Source organism: Salmo salar, chromosome 14, assembly GCF_965601325.2.
Source record: "Salmo salar chromosome 14, fSalSal1, whole genome shotgun sequence".
Classification (NCBI taxonomy): Eukaryota; Metazoa; Chordata; class Actinopteri; order Salmoniformes; family Salmonidae; genus Salmo; species Salmo salar.
Genome location: NC_138304.1, coordinates 83,111,763 through 83,130,450, shown reverse-complemented (window position 1 = coordinate 83,130,450; position 18,688 = coordinate 83,111,763). Strand labels below are relative to the sequence as shown.

The 18,688-nt window shown below is 41.2% G+C and overlaps 1 protein-coding gene across 3 annotated transcripts in view; it reads left to right on the top strand.

Annotated features, from left to right (window-relative positions):
• Nucleotides 1-18,688, top strand: part of LOC106570311 (PHD finger protein 14) — a 539,603-nt gene that overhangs the window by 62,703 nt on the left and 458,212 nt on the right. The window lies entirely within an intron of this gene.

Sequence of the window (18,688 nt, the reverse complement as noted above, 5' to 3'; positions counted from 1 at the left end):
AATATTAACCTACAACAAATCTTACAAGGAAATATATAGTTATATGGGTATTAAGGATGAAAGGGAAAGAAATGTGTTTGAAGTGGTAAGAGTCGAGCATGGACAACAGCCATGGCTTCACTTCCATTTCCCGATCTGCTTCCCGGATCCATTCAGCACAGGGCTGTGGTGTCTCTGTGAGCGACAGGGTGTAGTTAGTATGACATGACAGCTCCAGCGACTGCGCGGGAAGCATGCGTCTCTGGGTCTTTTTACCTTGAAACCAAACCTGACAGCGAGCCAAAATGGCCACCACCAATACCTGTCTCCTCATAGCTACCCCCTGAAGTGGTACTGCTCCGTTTCCAACCCTTTCCATTTCAAATGTCCCTAACTGGAAATGGCAAGTCTCACCAGAAGCACTTTTTCATTTTTTTCTCCGTTTGCATTTTAAATAATGTTTTTCTTATTGAATTACAGTGTAATCAAGGGTAGCATGCGGCAGCTTGTGAACCTAATTAAGTTGATAAATGTAAAGCTCATTTCAATTTGTCCAGGAAAGGGCATTCCTATTGGCTCTGTGTGTGAGGAAAATGGGGGTTAATTGATGTTGCAGAAGGAGGAAGAGAAACATAAAAGCCTGAGCCATACTGAAAACACTGCATGCTGGGAATGAAACGTTAAATTACAGGCAAAATGTAAAGGTTAAAGCTCAGTTAAAATGTTAGATAGCAGACTGTAAAATGTTAGATAGCTGACTAGAGACTTGTAGTTGTTGTAAAAGCTTGTTTGTTGTTGTAGCCCTGTTTGGAAGGGGCATGAAGATGCGTCGGTGTACATAATCAACAACTGTTGTTGTTTCTGCCCAACGTTACAGTCCTGTATGTTGGTATTTTTATATTGTTCTCATAGCTCTAGTTCAACCAGAGTGCCAGGCTGTTTCGCAAAGAGATAATACACATTAATATAACCCAAATAGTTTTTACAAAGCGTATAAGCATATATAGAAATAAACCCATTTTCATGCGTGGAGCTGAACTCTGGTAATAAAGAGCCATGTTGAGAGCATTACAGACCAGAATATACTGCCTGTGTGTACTGCTGTGGTGTAAATAGGCATAGTATTAGTCAGAGGGTGGAGAAAGACTCAACACTATCCTGCTGTTGTGGAGTGTGTTGGTCTAAACAGAGGCTGTAGGAGGGGACACACACTCAGTGGAAGAAACACACACACACAATGGAAAGGAGCTTTTAAGTGGTGAAAGCTAGAAAAGAAGGGAAAGGGAAGGGGGGCACAAGTCTTTGCTTTTTAAATGTGCTGCTGCTCGAAGCCTGCTGAGAGAGAGAGAGCAGAGAGTCCTCCAGAGACCCCCAGCACCAGACCCAATCCTCTTTAATCACCCCCGTGCAACACACATACCAAACGCACACTGGAACAAACACACACAAACACATAAAAACAAACACATTGCAACAAACCCACTGATGGAATGGAACACACACACACACACAGACCTGCCCTCTCTCTCGTTACGCACATGTTTCATCCCCCGGAGTGTCTTCTCCACTCATTCCCCGTCCTCCCCCATCCTCCCCGTCCTCCCCTTCCCTCCCTCACCTCCCCCCTCTCTACATCACTGTGTAAACCCTGGTGGTGGCGACTACCTCTGTGTGTCCCAAAGCAGACAACATGTCTGTAGTGACAGGAGAGGAGAGCTACGTGAGCAGGGTTGAGGAGTAGTGGACTTTTACTCTGCTCCTCTTCATCAGACAGTAGTGGAGTTACAGTACAGTGGACTTTTACTCTGCTCCTCTTCATCAGACAGTAGTGGAGTTACAGTACAGTGGACTTTTACTCTGCTCCTCTTCATCAGACAGTAGTGGAGTTACAGTACAGTGGACTTTTACTCTGCTCCTCTTCATCAGACAGTAGTGGAGTTACAGTACAGTGGACTTTTACTCTGCTCCTCTTCATCAGACAGTAGTGGAGTTACAGTACAGTGGACTTTTACTCTGCTCCTCTTCATCAGACAGTAGTGGAGTTACAGTACAGTGGACTTTTACTCTGCTCCTCTTCATCAGACAGTAGTGGAGTTACAGTACAGTGGACTTTTACTCTGCTCCTCTTCATCAGACAGTAGTGGAGTTACAGTACAGGGGACTTTTACTCTGCTCCTCTTCATCAGACAGTAGTGGAGTTACAGTAGTAGAGGGGACTTTTACTCTGCTCCTCTTCATCAGACAGTAGTGGAGTTACAGTACAGGGGACTTTTACTCTGCTCCTCTTCATCAGACAGTAAGTGGAGTTACAGTACAGGGGACTTTTACTCTGCTCCTCTTCATCAGACAGTAATGAAGTTACAGTACAGGGGACTTTTACTCTGCTCCTCTTCATCAGACAGTAGTGGAGTTACAGTACAGAGGACTTTTACTCTGCTCCTCTTCATCAGACAGACAGTCTGTACAGCGTTGTCACTATAGATCTACAGCTGTTAACAAGCGTCTGTCTCCCTCAGTCCAACTGCTGAACTAGTCCACACTGACTTAGTTGACTTATTACTCTATGTGCTAGTGGATCAAAGGGCCTCTCTGTTGCTACAATACTAGTGAGATAGCCTTTTATCTTAGCAATGTTGATGGATACAATGGGGGGGAAAAGTAATTGATCCCCTGCTGATTTTGTACGTTTGCCCACTTACAAAGAAATGATCAGTCTATAATTTTAATGGTAGGTTTATATGAACAGTGAGAGACAGAATAACAACAAAAAAATCCAGAAAAACACATGTCAAAAATGTTATAAAATGATTTCCATTTTAATGAGGGAAATATGTATTTGACCCCTCTGCAAAACATGACTTAGTACTTGGTGGCAAAACCCTTGTTGGCAATCACAGAGGTCAGACGTTTCTTGTAGTTGGCCACCAGGTTTGCACACATCTCAGGAGGGATTTTGTCCCACTCCTCTTTGCAGATCTTCTTCAAGTCATTAAGGTTTCGAGGCTGATGTTTGGCAACTCGAACCTTCAGCTCACTCCACAGATTTTCTATGGGATTAAGGTCTGGAGACTGGCTAGGCCACTCCAGGACCTTAATGTGCTTCTTCTTGAGCCACTCCTTTGTTGCCTTGACCGTGTGTTTTGGGTCATTGTCATGCTGGAATACCCATCCACGACCCATTTTCAATGCCCTGGCTGAGGGTAGGAGGTTCTCACCCAAGATTTGACAGTACATGGCCCTGTCAAATGATGCGGTGAAGTTGTCCTGTCCCCTTAGCAGAAAAACACCCCCAAAGCATAATGTTTCCACCTCCATGTTTGACGGTGGAGATGGTGTACTTGGGGTCATAGGCAGCATTCCTCCTCCTCCAAACACGGCGAGTTGAGTTGATGCCAAAGAGCTCCATTTTGGTCTCATCTAACCACAACACTTTCACCAGTTGTCCTCTGAATCATTCAGATGTTCATTGGCAAACTTCAGACGGGCATGTATATGTATTCTTGAGCAGGGGGACCTTGTGGGCGCTGCAGGATTTCAGTCCTTCACGGCGTAGTGTGTTACCAATTGTTTTCTTGGTGACAATGGTCCCAGCTGCCTTGAGATCATTGACAAGATCCTCCCATGTAGTTCTGGGCTGATTCCTCACCGTTCTCATGATCATTGCAACCCCACGAGGTGAGATCTTGCATGGAGCCCCAGGCCGAGGGATATTGACAGTTCTTTTGTGTTTCTTCCATTTGCGAATAATCGCACCAAATGTTGTCACCTTCTCACCAAGCTGCTTGGCGATGGTCTTGTAGCCCATTCCAGCCTTGTGTAGGTCTACAATCTTGTCCCTGACATCCTTGGAGAGCTCTTTGGTCTTGGCCATGGTGGAGAGTTTGGAATCTGATTGATTGATTGCTTCTGTGGACATGTGTCTTTTTTACAGGTAACAAGCTGCGGTTAGGAGCACTCCCTTTAAGAGTGTGCTCCTAATCTCAGCTCGTTACCTGTATAAAAGACACCTGGGAGCCAGAAATCTTTCTGATTGAGAGGGGTCAAATACTTATTTCCCTCATTAAAATGCAAATCAATTTATAACATTTTTGACATGCGTTTTTCTGGATATTTTTGTTGTTATTCTGTCTCTCACTGTTCAAATAAACCTACCATTAAAATTATAGACTGATCCTTTCTTTATCAGTGGGCAAACGTACAAAATCAGCAGGGGATCAAATACTTTTTCCCCCCACTGTATATAGTGTAATGTGTCTGTTTCTTGTTACTGAATAGATTTGAGCGGCACAGGTAGCCTAGTGGTTAAGACCGTTGGGCCAGTAACCGAAACGGCGCTGGTTCAAATCCCTGAGCCAACTAGGTGAAAAATCTGTCTGTGCTTTTGAGCAAGGCACTTAACCTGAATTACTCCTTTAAGTCACTCTGGATAAGAGCGTCTGCTAAATGACTCAAATGTAAATGTTTTTAATTTTTTCTAAAATCAAACTATATCGACTATTGCTGAATGGTCAAACTTTTAGCTATTTCCATTTATTTCATTGAGTAATCTTGTGAATCCAAGTCTGAGCAACAGTGTATGATAAAAGTGTTTGTCAAAACATTTCACAATCATTACATACCTTCAGCTTATTTGTACGAATGCCACAATTTCCTATTTTTTTATAAAAGACACACATGTTCTAAAAACCTGTAATGTGTTTTCAGGTATTAAGTCGGTAATGGGCGGAAGTGAGTGTTGGAGATAATTGCCTCGACTTTGCACTCTGGGAGATGAGAGCAGAATTTAAGGGAAGTTATTCTATAATATGCAGCTTGTAAATGCCAAGCCACTGCTGCATGCTGTGAATCGCTTGTGACTGTGGGAAAGGAATGGTGCTTTAAATGGCAACTTTTAAGTGCAGCTGAATCATACCTGACCGACTGTCTCAAATGTGATTTACGTGGTGAGAGGAGCCAAGGGGGATGGGTGCCTGGGTGGGTCACACAGAGCTGTGTCAGCCTGTTGGTCTGACAGTGGGGGAAAGATGTAGCTCTAGCTAGATTATCAGAACGTGCTGCAAAGTGGAATTTGACTTGTCCCTCCCGCCCTGACTGACTGACTGGTAGCTGGGTGGAAGGAGCTTAAATACGGAAGGAAGAACGGACCTGAAGGAGAGACCGTAGGTAGGTTGGGAGTAGGGACACAGGAGCCAGCCAGTGAGTCAAAGTAAACTTAATGTAAGATGAGGTTACACAATATTTTAAGTTGATTAAGCTTCAAATAGTTGATGCACCTTTTTAACCTGTCTTTTTTTTTTTGTTCAATCAACAAATATTTGTTTGACAGTGCGTTGCACCGTGTTCATGTCTTCGCTGTCTTTTGAAGAAAGCACACAGATTAGCCTGTGAACTGTTAGTCTGATCCAAACATTGGGTTGACGTAGTAGCAACATTTGACTTGATGAGTTTGGTCCATGATATTGTGGACTCCACGTGTAGCCATCCTCTCTAAGTTCCATCCATCCTCTCTCTGGGTATCAGAGTGTTTGTCTCTCTTGATTAATACTGTGATGTCTCTGTTGTATTATGAATTGTCTTTCCCCGCGTCTTGAAATTAGGAGTGGAGAAAAAACAAACGGTCTGTCGGTTTACGGTTGTATGTAGGAATCCGCTCGTTGGTGTCAGCAGTCGCACACATTTCTGTTTGTGTGTGTGTATGTGTGTGTGTGTGCGTGCGTGCGTGCGACTAGGCCAGGGTGATACAATTATTTATTATGCAGCCTGGAGTTCATTACGGGTCTCTGTTTCTTTTCTCCCTGCCTGCCTGGCTTAGATAAACCTGGGGCCTGACCAAGACCACAGCCCCCCTGCCTCCCCCTGTCACCCCAGGTCCTGGCCCAGTAGATCCCAGTAATAAAGTGACAGTCATGCCGTAATATACGGATGGCCTTTCATTCCAGAGCCCGTTACTCAGCCGCCGTGGTGCCGAGGGGGGCTTGTTTAAAGCTTTATTTTACACCCTGCATCGTGTTCGTGGCCACGGCACCACTGGCCTGCCTGCCTGCTCTCTCGCTAGACGCCTCTGTAATGTATTGAGCCGTGAGATGAGGAGAGGAGAGGAGAGGCAGTTGCCAGCAGCTTTAAGTTGCCCAGGCAGCAGTTAAAGCAGTTGAAACGTTCTGCAGCGGGTGGACGGAGGGTTAGTGTGTGGGCAGAGCTTCTTTAGATGCACTTTAGACTTGTCATCAAAAGACTTCAAACTTTTGCAATTACTGTCCGTGAAAGAGTTATGCTGTTCTCCTCTTCAGTTCATTCAAGGCCAAGAAACGACCAAGTGCAAAAAGGCAATTTTTCTGTAAAGTTCCTAGTTCCTAGCGTGACCTAACACTAGTTGTGTGTTTAAGAAATCAAAGTTGCTGGTTTTGTGTGTGTGCGTTGCTGTGTGTGTCCATTACTGTGTTTGTGTTTCATTGGATGATATGAGCCGTTATAGGAGTCAGACCTAGTCTAGTGTTTTGATGTTGTTTACAGGTGTTGCAGTTAATGTTATTTTTATTAATGTTATTAGTCATTCAAAATGCCACCCTATTCTCTATGTGGGCCCTGGTCCACAAATAGTGAACTATTAGAATAGGGTACCATTTGGGACCCACTCTAAGTGTTTTGTAATTGTTTGCAGGGTTGCAGTTAATATACGTTTGGGTGTTGTTTTGATGTTCTACCCAATTCGGAGGATGATTACCTTTTACACACAGACCCATCAATCAGGAGGCTTCATGGCTTGACCTGTGAAAGTAGCTAATTAACTTAGCCTAATTAACTTAATGAAGTGTCACACTCTGCCGGCTTTACCAGAGGAGAGGAAATTCAAATAAAGATAGGGATCATTACTCATCGGCTGGTAGGACATTTATAACACGTCCGATATGAGAGATGGGAGGACATTTATAACATGTCTGATATGAGAGATGGGAGGACATTTATAACACACGTCTGATATGAGAGATGGGAGGACATTTATAACACGTCTGATATGAGAGATGGGAGGACATTTATAACATGTCTGATATGAGAGATGGGAGGACATTTATATCACACGTCTGATATGAGAGATGAGAGGACATTTATAACACGTCTGATATGAGAGATGGGAGGACATTTATATCACACGTCTGATATGAGAGATGGGAGGACATTTATAACACGTCTGATATGAGAGATGGGAGGACATTTATAACACGTCTGATATGAGAGATGGGAGGACATTTATAACACGTCTGATATGAGAGATGGGAGGACATTTATAACACGTCTGATATGAGAGATGGGAGGACATTTATAACACGTCTGATATGAGAGATGAGAGGACATTTATAGCACATGTCTGATATGAGAGATGGGAGGACATTTATAACACGTCTGATATGAGAGATGGGAGGACATTTATATCACACGTCTGATATGAGAGATGGGAGGACATTTATAACACGTCTGATATGAGAGATGGGAGGACATTTATAACACGTCTGATATGAGAGATGGGAGGACATATCACACGTCTGATATGAGAGATGGGAGGACATTTATAACACGTCTGATATGAGAGATGGGAGGACATTTATAACACGTCTGATATGAGAGATGGGAGGACATTTATAACACGTCTGATATGAGAGATGGGAGGACATTTATATCACACGTCTGATATGAGAGATGGGAGGACATTTATAACACGTCTGATATGAGAGATGGGAGGACATTTATAACACATGTCTGATATGAGAGATGGGAGGACATTTATAACACACGTCTGATATGAGAGATGGGAGGACATTTATATCACACGTCTGATATGAGAGATGAGAGGACATTTATAACATGTCTGATATGAGAGATGGGAGGAATTTATAACACGTCTGATATGAGAGATGGGAGGACATTTATATCACATGTCTGATATGAGAGATGGGAGGACATTTATATCACGTCTGATATGAGAGATGGTAGGACATTTATAACACGTCTGATATGAGAGATGGGAGGACATTTATAACACACGTCTGATATGAGAGATGGGAGGACATTTATATCACGTCTGATATGAGAGATGGGAGGACATTTATAACACACGTCTGATATGAGAGATGGGAGGACATTTATAACACGTCTGATATGAGAGATGGGAGGACATTTATATCACGTCTGATATGAGAGATGGGAGGACATTTATAACACATGTCTGATATGAGAGATGGGAGGACATATATAACACGTCTGATATGAGAGATGGGAGGACATTTATAACATGTCTGATATGAGAGATGGGAGGACATTTATATCACGTCTGATATGAGAGATGGGAGGACATTTATATCACGTCTGATATGAGAGATGGGAGGACATTTATAACACGTCTGATATGAGAGATGGGAGGACATTTATAACACGTCTGATATGAGAGATGGGAGGACATTTATAACACACGTCTGATATGAGAGATGGGAGGACATTTATAACATGTCTGATATGAGAGATGGGAGGACATTTATATCACGTCTGATATGAGAGATGGGAGGACATTTATAACACAAGTCTGATATGAGAGATGGGAGGACATTTATAACACGTCTGATATGAGAGATGGGAGGACATTTATATCACGTCTGATATGAGAGATGGGAGGACATTTATAACACGTCTGATATGAGAGATGAGAGGACATTTATAACACGTCTGATATGAGAGATGGGAGGACATTTATATCACGTCTGATATGAGAGATGGTAGGACATTTATAACACGTCTGATATGAGAGATGGGAGGACATTTATAACACACGTCTGATATGAGAGATGGGAGGACATTTATATCACGTCTGATATGAGAGATGGGAGGACATTTATAACACACGTCTGATATGAGAGATGGGAGGACATTTATAACACGTCTGATATGAGAGATGGGAGGACATTTATATCACGTCTGATATGAGAGATGGGAGGACATTTATAACACATGTCTGATATGAGAGATGGGAGGACATATATAACACGTCTGATATGAGAGATGGGAGGACATTTATAACATGTCTGATATGAGAGATGGGAGGACATTTATATCACGTCTGATATGAGAGATGGGAGGACATTTATAACACGTCTGATATGAGAGATGGGAGGACATTTATATCACGTCTGATATGAGAGATGGGAGGACATTTATAACACGTCTGATATGAGAGATGGGAGGACATTTATAACACGTCTGATATGAGAGATGGGAGGACATTTATAACACACGTCTGATATGAGAGATGGGAGGACATTTATAACATGTCTGATATGAGAGATGGGAGGACATTTATATCACGTCTGATATGAGAGATGGGAGGACATTTATAACACAAGTCTGATATGAGAGATGGGAGGACATTTATAACACGTCTGATATGAGAGATGGGAGGACATTTATATCACTTCTGATATGAGAGATGGGAGGACATTTATAACACGTCTGATATGAGAGATGGGAGGACATTTATAACATGTCTGATATGAGAGATGGGAGGACATTTATATCACACGTCTGATATGAGAGATGGGAGGACATTTATATCACGTCTGATATGAGAGATGGGAGGACATTTATATCACACGTCTGATATGAGAGATGAGAGGACATTTATAACACGTCTGATATGAGAGATGGGAGGACATTTATATCACACGTCTGATATGAGAGATGGGAGGACATTTATAACACGTCTGATATGAGAGATGGGAGGACATTTATAACACGTCTGATATGAGAGATGGGAGGACATTTATAACACGTCTGATATGAGAGATGGGAGGACATTTATAACACGTCTGATATGAGAGATGGGAGGACATTTATAACACGTCTGATATGAGAGATGAGAGGACATTTATAACACATGTCTGATATGAGAGATGGGAGGACATTTATAACACGTCTGATATGAGAGATGGGAGGACATTTATATCACACGTCTGATATGAGAGATGGGAGGACATTTATAACACGTCTGATATGAGAGATGGGAGGACATTTATAACACGTCTGATATGAGAGATGGGAGGACATATCACACGTCTGATATGAGAGATGGGAGGACATTTATAACACGTCTGATATGAGAGATGGGAGGACATTTATAACACGTCTGATATGAGAGATGGGAGGACATTTATAACACGTCTGATATGAGAGATGGGAGGACATTTATATCACACGTCTGATATGAGAGATGGGAGGACATTTATAACACGTCTGATATGAGAGATGGGAGGACATTTATAACACATGTCTGATATGAGAGATGGGAGGACATTTATAACACACGTCTGATATGAGAGATGGGAGGACATTTATATCACACGTCTGATATGAGAGATGAGAGGACATTTATAACATGTCTGATATGAGAGATGGGAGGAATTTATAACACGTCTGATATGAGAGATGGGAGGACATTTATATCACATGTCTGATATGAGAGATGGGAGGACATTTATATCACGTCTGATATGAGAGATGGTAGGACATTTATAACACGTCTGATATGAGAGATGGGAGGACATTTATAACACACGTCTGATATGAGAGATGGGAGGACATTTATATCACGTCTGATATGAGAGATGGGAGGACATTTATAACACACGTCTGATATGAGAGATGGGAGGACATTTATAACACGTCTGATATGAGAGATGGGAGGACATTTATATCACGTCTGATATGAGAGATGGGAGGACATTTATAACACATGTCTGATATGAGAGATGGGAGGACATATATAACACGTCTGATATGAGAGATGGGAGGACATTTATAACATGTCTGATATGAGAGATGGGAGGACATTTATATCACGTCTGATATGAGAGATGGGAGGACATTTATAACACGTCTGATATGAGAGATGGGAGGACATTTATATCACGTCTGATATGAGAGATGGGAGGACATTTATAACACGTCTGATATGAGAGATGGGAGGACATTTATAACACGTCTGATATGAGAGATGGGAGGACATTCATAACACACGTCTGATATGAGAGATGGGAGGACATTTATAACATGTCTGATATGAGAGATGGGAGGACATTTATATCACGTCTGATATGAGAGATGGGAGGACATTTATAACACAAGTCTGATATGAGAGATGGGAGGACATTTATAACACGTCTGATATGAGAGATGGGAGGACATTTATATCACGTCTGATATGAGAGATGGGAGGACATTTATAACACGTCTGATATGAGAGATGAGAGGACATTTATAACACGTCTGATATGAGAGATGGGAGGACATTTATATCACGTCTGATATGAGAGATGGTAGGACGTTTATAACACGTCTGATATGAGAGATGGGAGGACATTTATAACACACGTCTGATATGAGAGATGGGAGGACATTTATATCACGTCTGATATGAGAGATGGGAGGACATTTATAACACACGTCTGATATGAGAGATGGGAGGACATTTATAACACGTCTGATATGAGAGATGGGAGGACATTTATATCACGTCTGATATGAGAGATGGGAGGACATTTATAACACATGTCTGATATGAGAGATGGGAGGACATATATAACACGTCTGATATGAGAGATGGGAGGACATTTATAACATGTCTGATATGAGAGATGGGAGGACATTTATATCACGTCTGATATGAGAGATGGGAGGACATTTATATCACTTCTGATATGAGAGATGGGAGGACATTTATAACACGTCTGATATGAGAGATGAGAGGACATTTATAACACGTCTGATATGAGAGATGGGAGGACATTTATAACATGTCTGATATGAGAGATGGGAGGACATTTATATCACACGTCTGATATGAGAGATGGGAGGACATTTATAACACGTCTGATATGAGAGATGGGAGGACATTTATATTACACGTCTGATATGAGAGATGAGAGGACATTTATAACACGTCTGATATGAGAGATGGGAGGACATTTATATCACACGTCTGATATGAGAGATGAGAGGACATTTATAACACGTCTGATATTAGAGATGGGAGGACATTTATAACACGTCTGATATGAGAGATGGGAGGACATTTATATCACGTCTGATATGAGAGATGGGAGGACATTTATATCACGTCTGATATGAGAGATGGGAGGACATTTATAACACGTCTGATATGAGAGATGGGAGGACATTTATATCACGTCTGATATGAGAGATGGGAGGACTTTTATAACACGTCTGATATGAGAGATGAGAGGACATTTATAACACGTCTGATATGAGAGATGGGAGGACATTTATAACATGTCTGATATGAGAGATGGGAGGACATTTATATCACACGTCTGATATGAGAGATGGGAGGACATTTATAACACGTCTGATATGAGAGATGGGAGGACATTTATATCACACGTCTGATATGAGAGATGAGAGGACATTTATAACACGTCTGATATGAGAGATGGGAGGACATTTATAACACGTCTGATATGAGAAATGGGAGGACATTTATATCACGTCTGATATGAGAGATGGGAGGACATTTATAACACATGTCTGATATGAGAGATGGGAGGACATATATAACACGTCTGATATGAGAGATGGGAGGACATTTATATCACGTCTGATATGAGAGATGGGAGGACATTTATAACATGTCTGATATGAGAGATGGGAGGACATTTATAACACGTCTGATATGAGAGATGGGAGGACATTTATAACAAATGTCTGATATGAGAGATGGGAGGACATTTATAACACGTCTGATATGAGAGATGGGAGGACATTTATAACACGTCTGATATGAGAGATGGGAGGACATTTATAACATATCTGATATGAGAGATGGGAGGACATTTATATCGCACTTCTGATATGAGAGATGGGAGGACATTTATATCAAGTCTGATATGAGAGATGGGAGGACATTTATAACACGTCTGATATGAGAGATGGGAGGACATTTATAACACAGTCTGATATGAGAGATGGGAGGACATTTATAACACGTCTGATATGAGAGATGGGAGGACATTTATAACACGTCTGATATGAGAGATGGGAGGACATTTATAACACGTCTGATATGAGAGATGGGAGGACATTTATATCACGTCTGATATGAGAGATGGGAGGACATTTATAACACGTCTGATATGAGAGATGGGAGGACATTTATAACACGTCTGATATGAGAGATGGGAGGACATTTATAACACACGTCTGATATGAGAGATGGGAGGACATTTATAACATGTCTGATATGAGAGATGGGAGGACATTTATATCACGTCTGATATGAGAGATGGGAGGACATTTATAACACAAGTCTGATATGAGAGATGGGAGGACATTTATAACACGTCTGATATGAGAGATGGGAGGACATTTATATCACGTCTGATATGAGAGATGGGAGGACATTTATAACACATGTCTGATATGAGAGATGGGAGGACATATATAACACGTCTGATATGAGAGATGGGAGGACATTTATATCACGTCTGATATGAGAGATGGGAGGACATTTATAACACGTCTGATATGAGAGATGGGAGGACATTTATAACACATGTCTGATATGAGAGATGGGAGGACATTTATAACACGTCTGATATGAGAGATGAGAGGACATTTATAACACGTCTGATATGAGAGATGGGAGGACATTTATAACACGTCTGATATGAGAGATGGGAGGACATTTATAACACGTCTGATATGAGAGATGGGAGGACATTTATATCACGTCTGATATGAGAGATGGGAGGACATTTATAACACGCCTGATATGAGAGATGGGAGGACATTCATACCACGTCTGATATGAGAGATGGGAGGACATTTATAACACGTCTGATATGAGAGATGGGAGGACATTTATATCACGTCTGATATGAGAGATGGGAGGACATTTATATCACGTCTGATATGAGAGATGGGAGGACATTTATAACACGTCTGATATGAGAGATGGGAGGACATTTATATCACACGTCTGATATGAGAGATGGGAGGACATTTATAACACGTCTGATATGAGAGATGGGAGGACATTTATAACACGTCTGATATGAGAGATGGGAGGACATTTATAACACGTCTGATATGAGAGATGGGAGGACATTTATATCACACGTCTGATATGAGAGATGGGAGGACATTTATAACACGTCTGATATGAGAGATGGGAGGACATTTATAACACACGTCTGATATGAGAGATGGGAGGACATTTATAACACGTCTGATATGAGAGATGGGAGGACATTTATATACACGTCTGATATGAGAGATGGGAGGACATTTATAACACACGTCTGATATGAGAGATGGGAGGACATTTATAACACGTCTGATATGAGAGATGGGAGGACATTTATAACACGTCTGATATGAGAGATGGGAGGACATTTATAACACGTCTGATATGAGAGATGGGAGGACATTTATAACACGTCTGATATGAGAGATGGGAGGACATTTATAACACGTCTGATATGAGAGATGGGAGGACATTTATAACACGTCTGATATGAGAGATGGGAGGACATTTATATCACGTCTGATATGAGAGATGGGAGGACATTTATAACACTGTCTGATATGAGAGATGGGAGGACATTTATAACACGTCTGATATGAGAGATGGGAGGACATTTATATCACGTCTGATATGAGAGATGGGAGGACATTTATAACACGTCTGATATGAGAGATGGGAGGACATTTATAACACGTCTGATATGAGAGATGGGAGGACATTTATATCACGTCTGATATGAGAGATGGGAGGACATTTATAACACGTCTGATATGAGAGATGGGAGGACATTTATATCACGTCTGATATGAGAGATGGGAGGACATTTATAACACGTCTGATATGAGAGATGGGAGGACATTTATAACACGTCTGATATGAGAGATGGGAGGACATTTATAACACGTCTGATATGAGAGATGGGAGGACATTTATATCACACGTCTGATATGAGAGATGGGAGGACATTTATATCACGTCTGATATGAGAGATGGGAGGACATTTATATCACACGTCTGATATGAGAGATGGGAGGACATTTATAACACGTCTGATATGAGAGATGGGAGGACATTTATAACACACGTCTGATATGAGAGATGGGAGGACATTTATAACATGTCTGATATGAGAGATGGGAGGACATTTATATCACGTCTGATATGAGAGATGGGAGGACATTTATAACACGTCTGATATGAGAGATGGGAGGACATTTATAACACGTCTGATATGAGAGATGGGAGGACATTTATATCACGTCTGATATGAGAGATGGGAGGACATTTATAACACGTCTGATATGAGAGATGAGAGGACATTTATAACACGTCTGATATGAGAGATGGGAGGACATTTATAACATGTCTGATATGAGAGATGGGAGGACATTTATATCACACGTCTGATATGAGAGATGGGAGGACATTTATAACACGTCTGATATGAGAGATGGGAGGACATTTATAACAGGTCTGATATGAGAGATGGGAGGACATTTATAACACGTCTGATATGAGTGATGAGAGGACATTTATAACACGTCTGATATGAGAGATGGGAGGACATTTGTATCACACGTCTGATATGAGAGATGGGAGGACATTTATATCACGTCTGATATGAGAGATGGGAGGACATTTATATCAGGTCTGATATGAGAGATGGGAGGACATTTATAACACGTCTGATATGAGAGATGGGAGGACATTTATAACACGTCTGATATGAGAGATGGGAGGACATTTATAACACGTCTGATATGAGAGATGGGAGGACATTTATAACACGTCTGATATGAGAGATGGGAGGACATTTATAACACATGTCTGATATGAGAGATGGGAGGACATTTATAACACGTCTGATATGAGAGATGGGAGGACATTTATATCACGTCTGATATGAGAGATGGGAGGACATTTATAACACGTCTGATATGAGAGATGGGAGGACATTTATAACACGTCTGATATGAGAGATGGGAGGACATTTATAACACACGTCTGATATGAGAGATGGGAGGACATTTATAACACGTCTGATATGAGAGATGGGAGGACATTTATAACACGTCTGATATGAGAGATGGGAGGACATTTATATCACGTCTGATATGAGAGATGGGAGGACATTTATATCCCGTCTGATATGAGAGATGGGAGGACATTTATAACATGTCTGATATGAGAGATGGGAGGACATTTATATCACGTCTGATATGAGAGATGGGAGGACATTTATAACACGTCTGATATGAGAGATGGGAGGACATTTATATCACGTCTGATATGAGAGATGGGAGGACATTTATAACACGTCTGATATGAGAGATGAGAGGACATTTATAACACGTCTGATATGAGAGATGGGAGGACATTTATAACACGTCTGATATGAGAGATGGGAGGACATTTATATCACACGTCTGATATGAGAGATGGGAGGACATTTATAACACGTCTGATATGAGAGATGGGAGGACATTTATAACACGTCTGATATGAGAGATGGGAGGACATTTATAACACGTCTGATATGAGAGATGGGAGGACATTTATAACACGTCTGATATGAGAGATGGGAGGACATTTGTATCACACGTCTGATATGAGAGATGGGAGGACATTTATATCACGTCTGATATGAGAGATGGGAGGACATTTATATCAGGTCTGATATGAGAGATGGGAGGACATTTATAACACGTCTGATATGAGAGATGGGAGGACATTTATAACACACGTCTGATATGAGAGATGGGAGGACATTTATATCACACGTCTGATATGAGAGATGAGAGGACATTTATAACATGTCTGATATGAGAGATGGGAGGACATTTATAACACGTCTGATATGAGAGATGGGAGGACATTTATATCACACGTCTGATATGAGAGATGGGAGGACATTTATATCACGTCTGATATGAGAGATGGTAGGACATTTATAACACGTCTGATATGAGAGATGGGAGGACATTTATAACACACGTCTGATATGAGAGATGGGAGGACATTTATAACACGTCTGATATGAGAGATGGGAGGACATTTATAACACGTCTGATATGAGAGATGGGAGGACATTTATATCACGTCTGATATGAGAGATGGGAGGACATTTGTATCACACGTCTGATATGAGAGATGGGAGGACATTTATATCACGTCTGATATGAGAGATGGGAGGACATTTATAACACGTCTGATATGAGAGATGGGAGGACATTTATATCACGTCTGATATGAGAGATGGGAGGACATTTATAACACGTCTGATATGAGAGATGGGAGGACATTTATAACACATGTCTGATATGAGAGATGGGAGGACATTTATAACACACGTCTGATATGAGAGATGGGAGGACATTTATATCACACGTCTGATATGAGAGATGGGAGGACATTTATAACACGTCTGATATGAGAGATGGGAGGACATTTATAACACGTCTGATATGAGAGATGGGAGGACATTTATATCACACGTCTGATATGAGAGATGGGAGGACATTTATATCACGTCTGATATGAGAGATGGTAGGACATTTATAACACGTCTGATATGAGAGATGGGAGGACATTTATAACACACGTCTGATATGAGAGATGGGAGGACATTTATAACACGTCTGATATGAGAGATGGGAGGACATTTATAACACGTCTGATATGAGAGATGGGAGGTCATTTATATCACGTCTGATATGAGAGATGGGAGGACATTTATATCACGTCGGATATAAGAGATGGGAGGACATTTATAACACGTCTGATATGAGAGATGGGAGGACATTTATAACACGTCTGATATGAGAGATGGGAGGACATTTATAACACGTCTGATAGTAGAGATGGGAGGACATTTATATCACGTCTGATATGAGAGATGGGAGGACATTTATAACACGTCTGATATGAGAGATGGGAGGACATTTATAACACACGTCTGATATGAGAGATGGGAGGACATTTATATCACACGTCTGATATGAGAGATGGGGGGACATTTATAACACGTCTGATATGAGAGATGGGAGGACATTTATATCACATGTCTGATATGAGAGATGGGAGGACATTTATAACACGTCTGATATGAGAGATGGGAGGACATTTCTAACACGTCTGATATGAGAGATGAGAGGACATTTATAACACGTCTGATATGAGAGATGGGTGGACATTTATATCACACGTCTGATATGAGAGATGGGAGGACATTTATAACACGTCTGATATGAGAGATGGTAGGACATTTATATCACGTCTGATATGAGAGATCGGAGGACATTTATAACACACGTCTGATATGAGAGATGGGAGGACATTTATATCACACGTCTGATATGAGAGATGGGAGGACATTTATAACACGTCTGATATGAGAGATGGGAGGACATTTATATCACATGTCTGATATGAGAGATGGGAGGACATTTATAACACGTCTGATATGAGAGATGGGAGGACATTTATAACACACGTCTGATATGAGAGATGGGAGGACATTTATAACACGTCTGATATGAGAGATGGGAGGACATTTATAACACGTCTGATATGAGAGATGGGAGGACATTTATATCACACGTCTGATATGAGAGATGAGAGGACATTTAT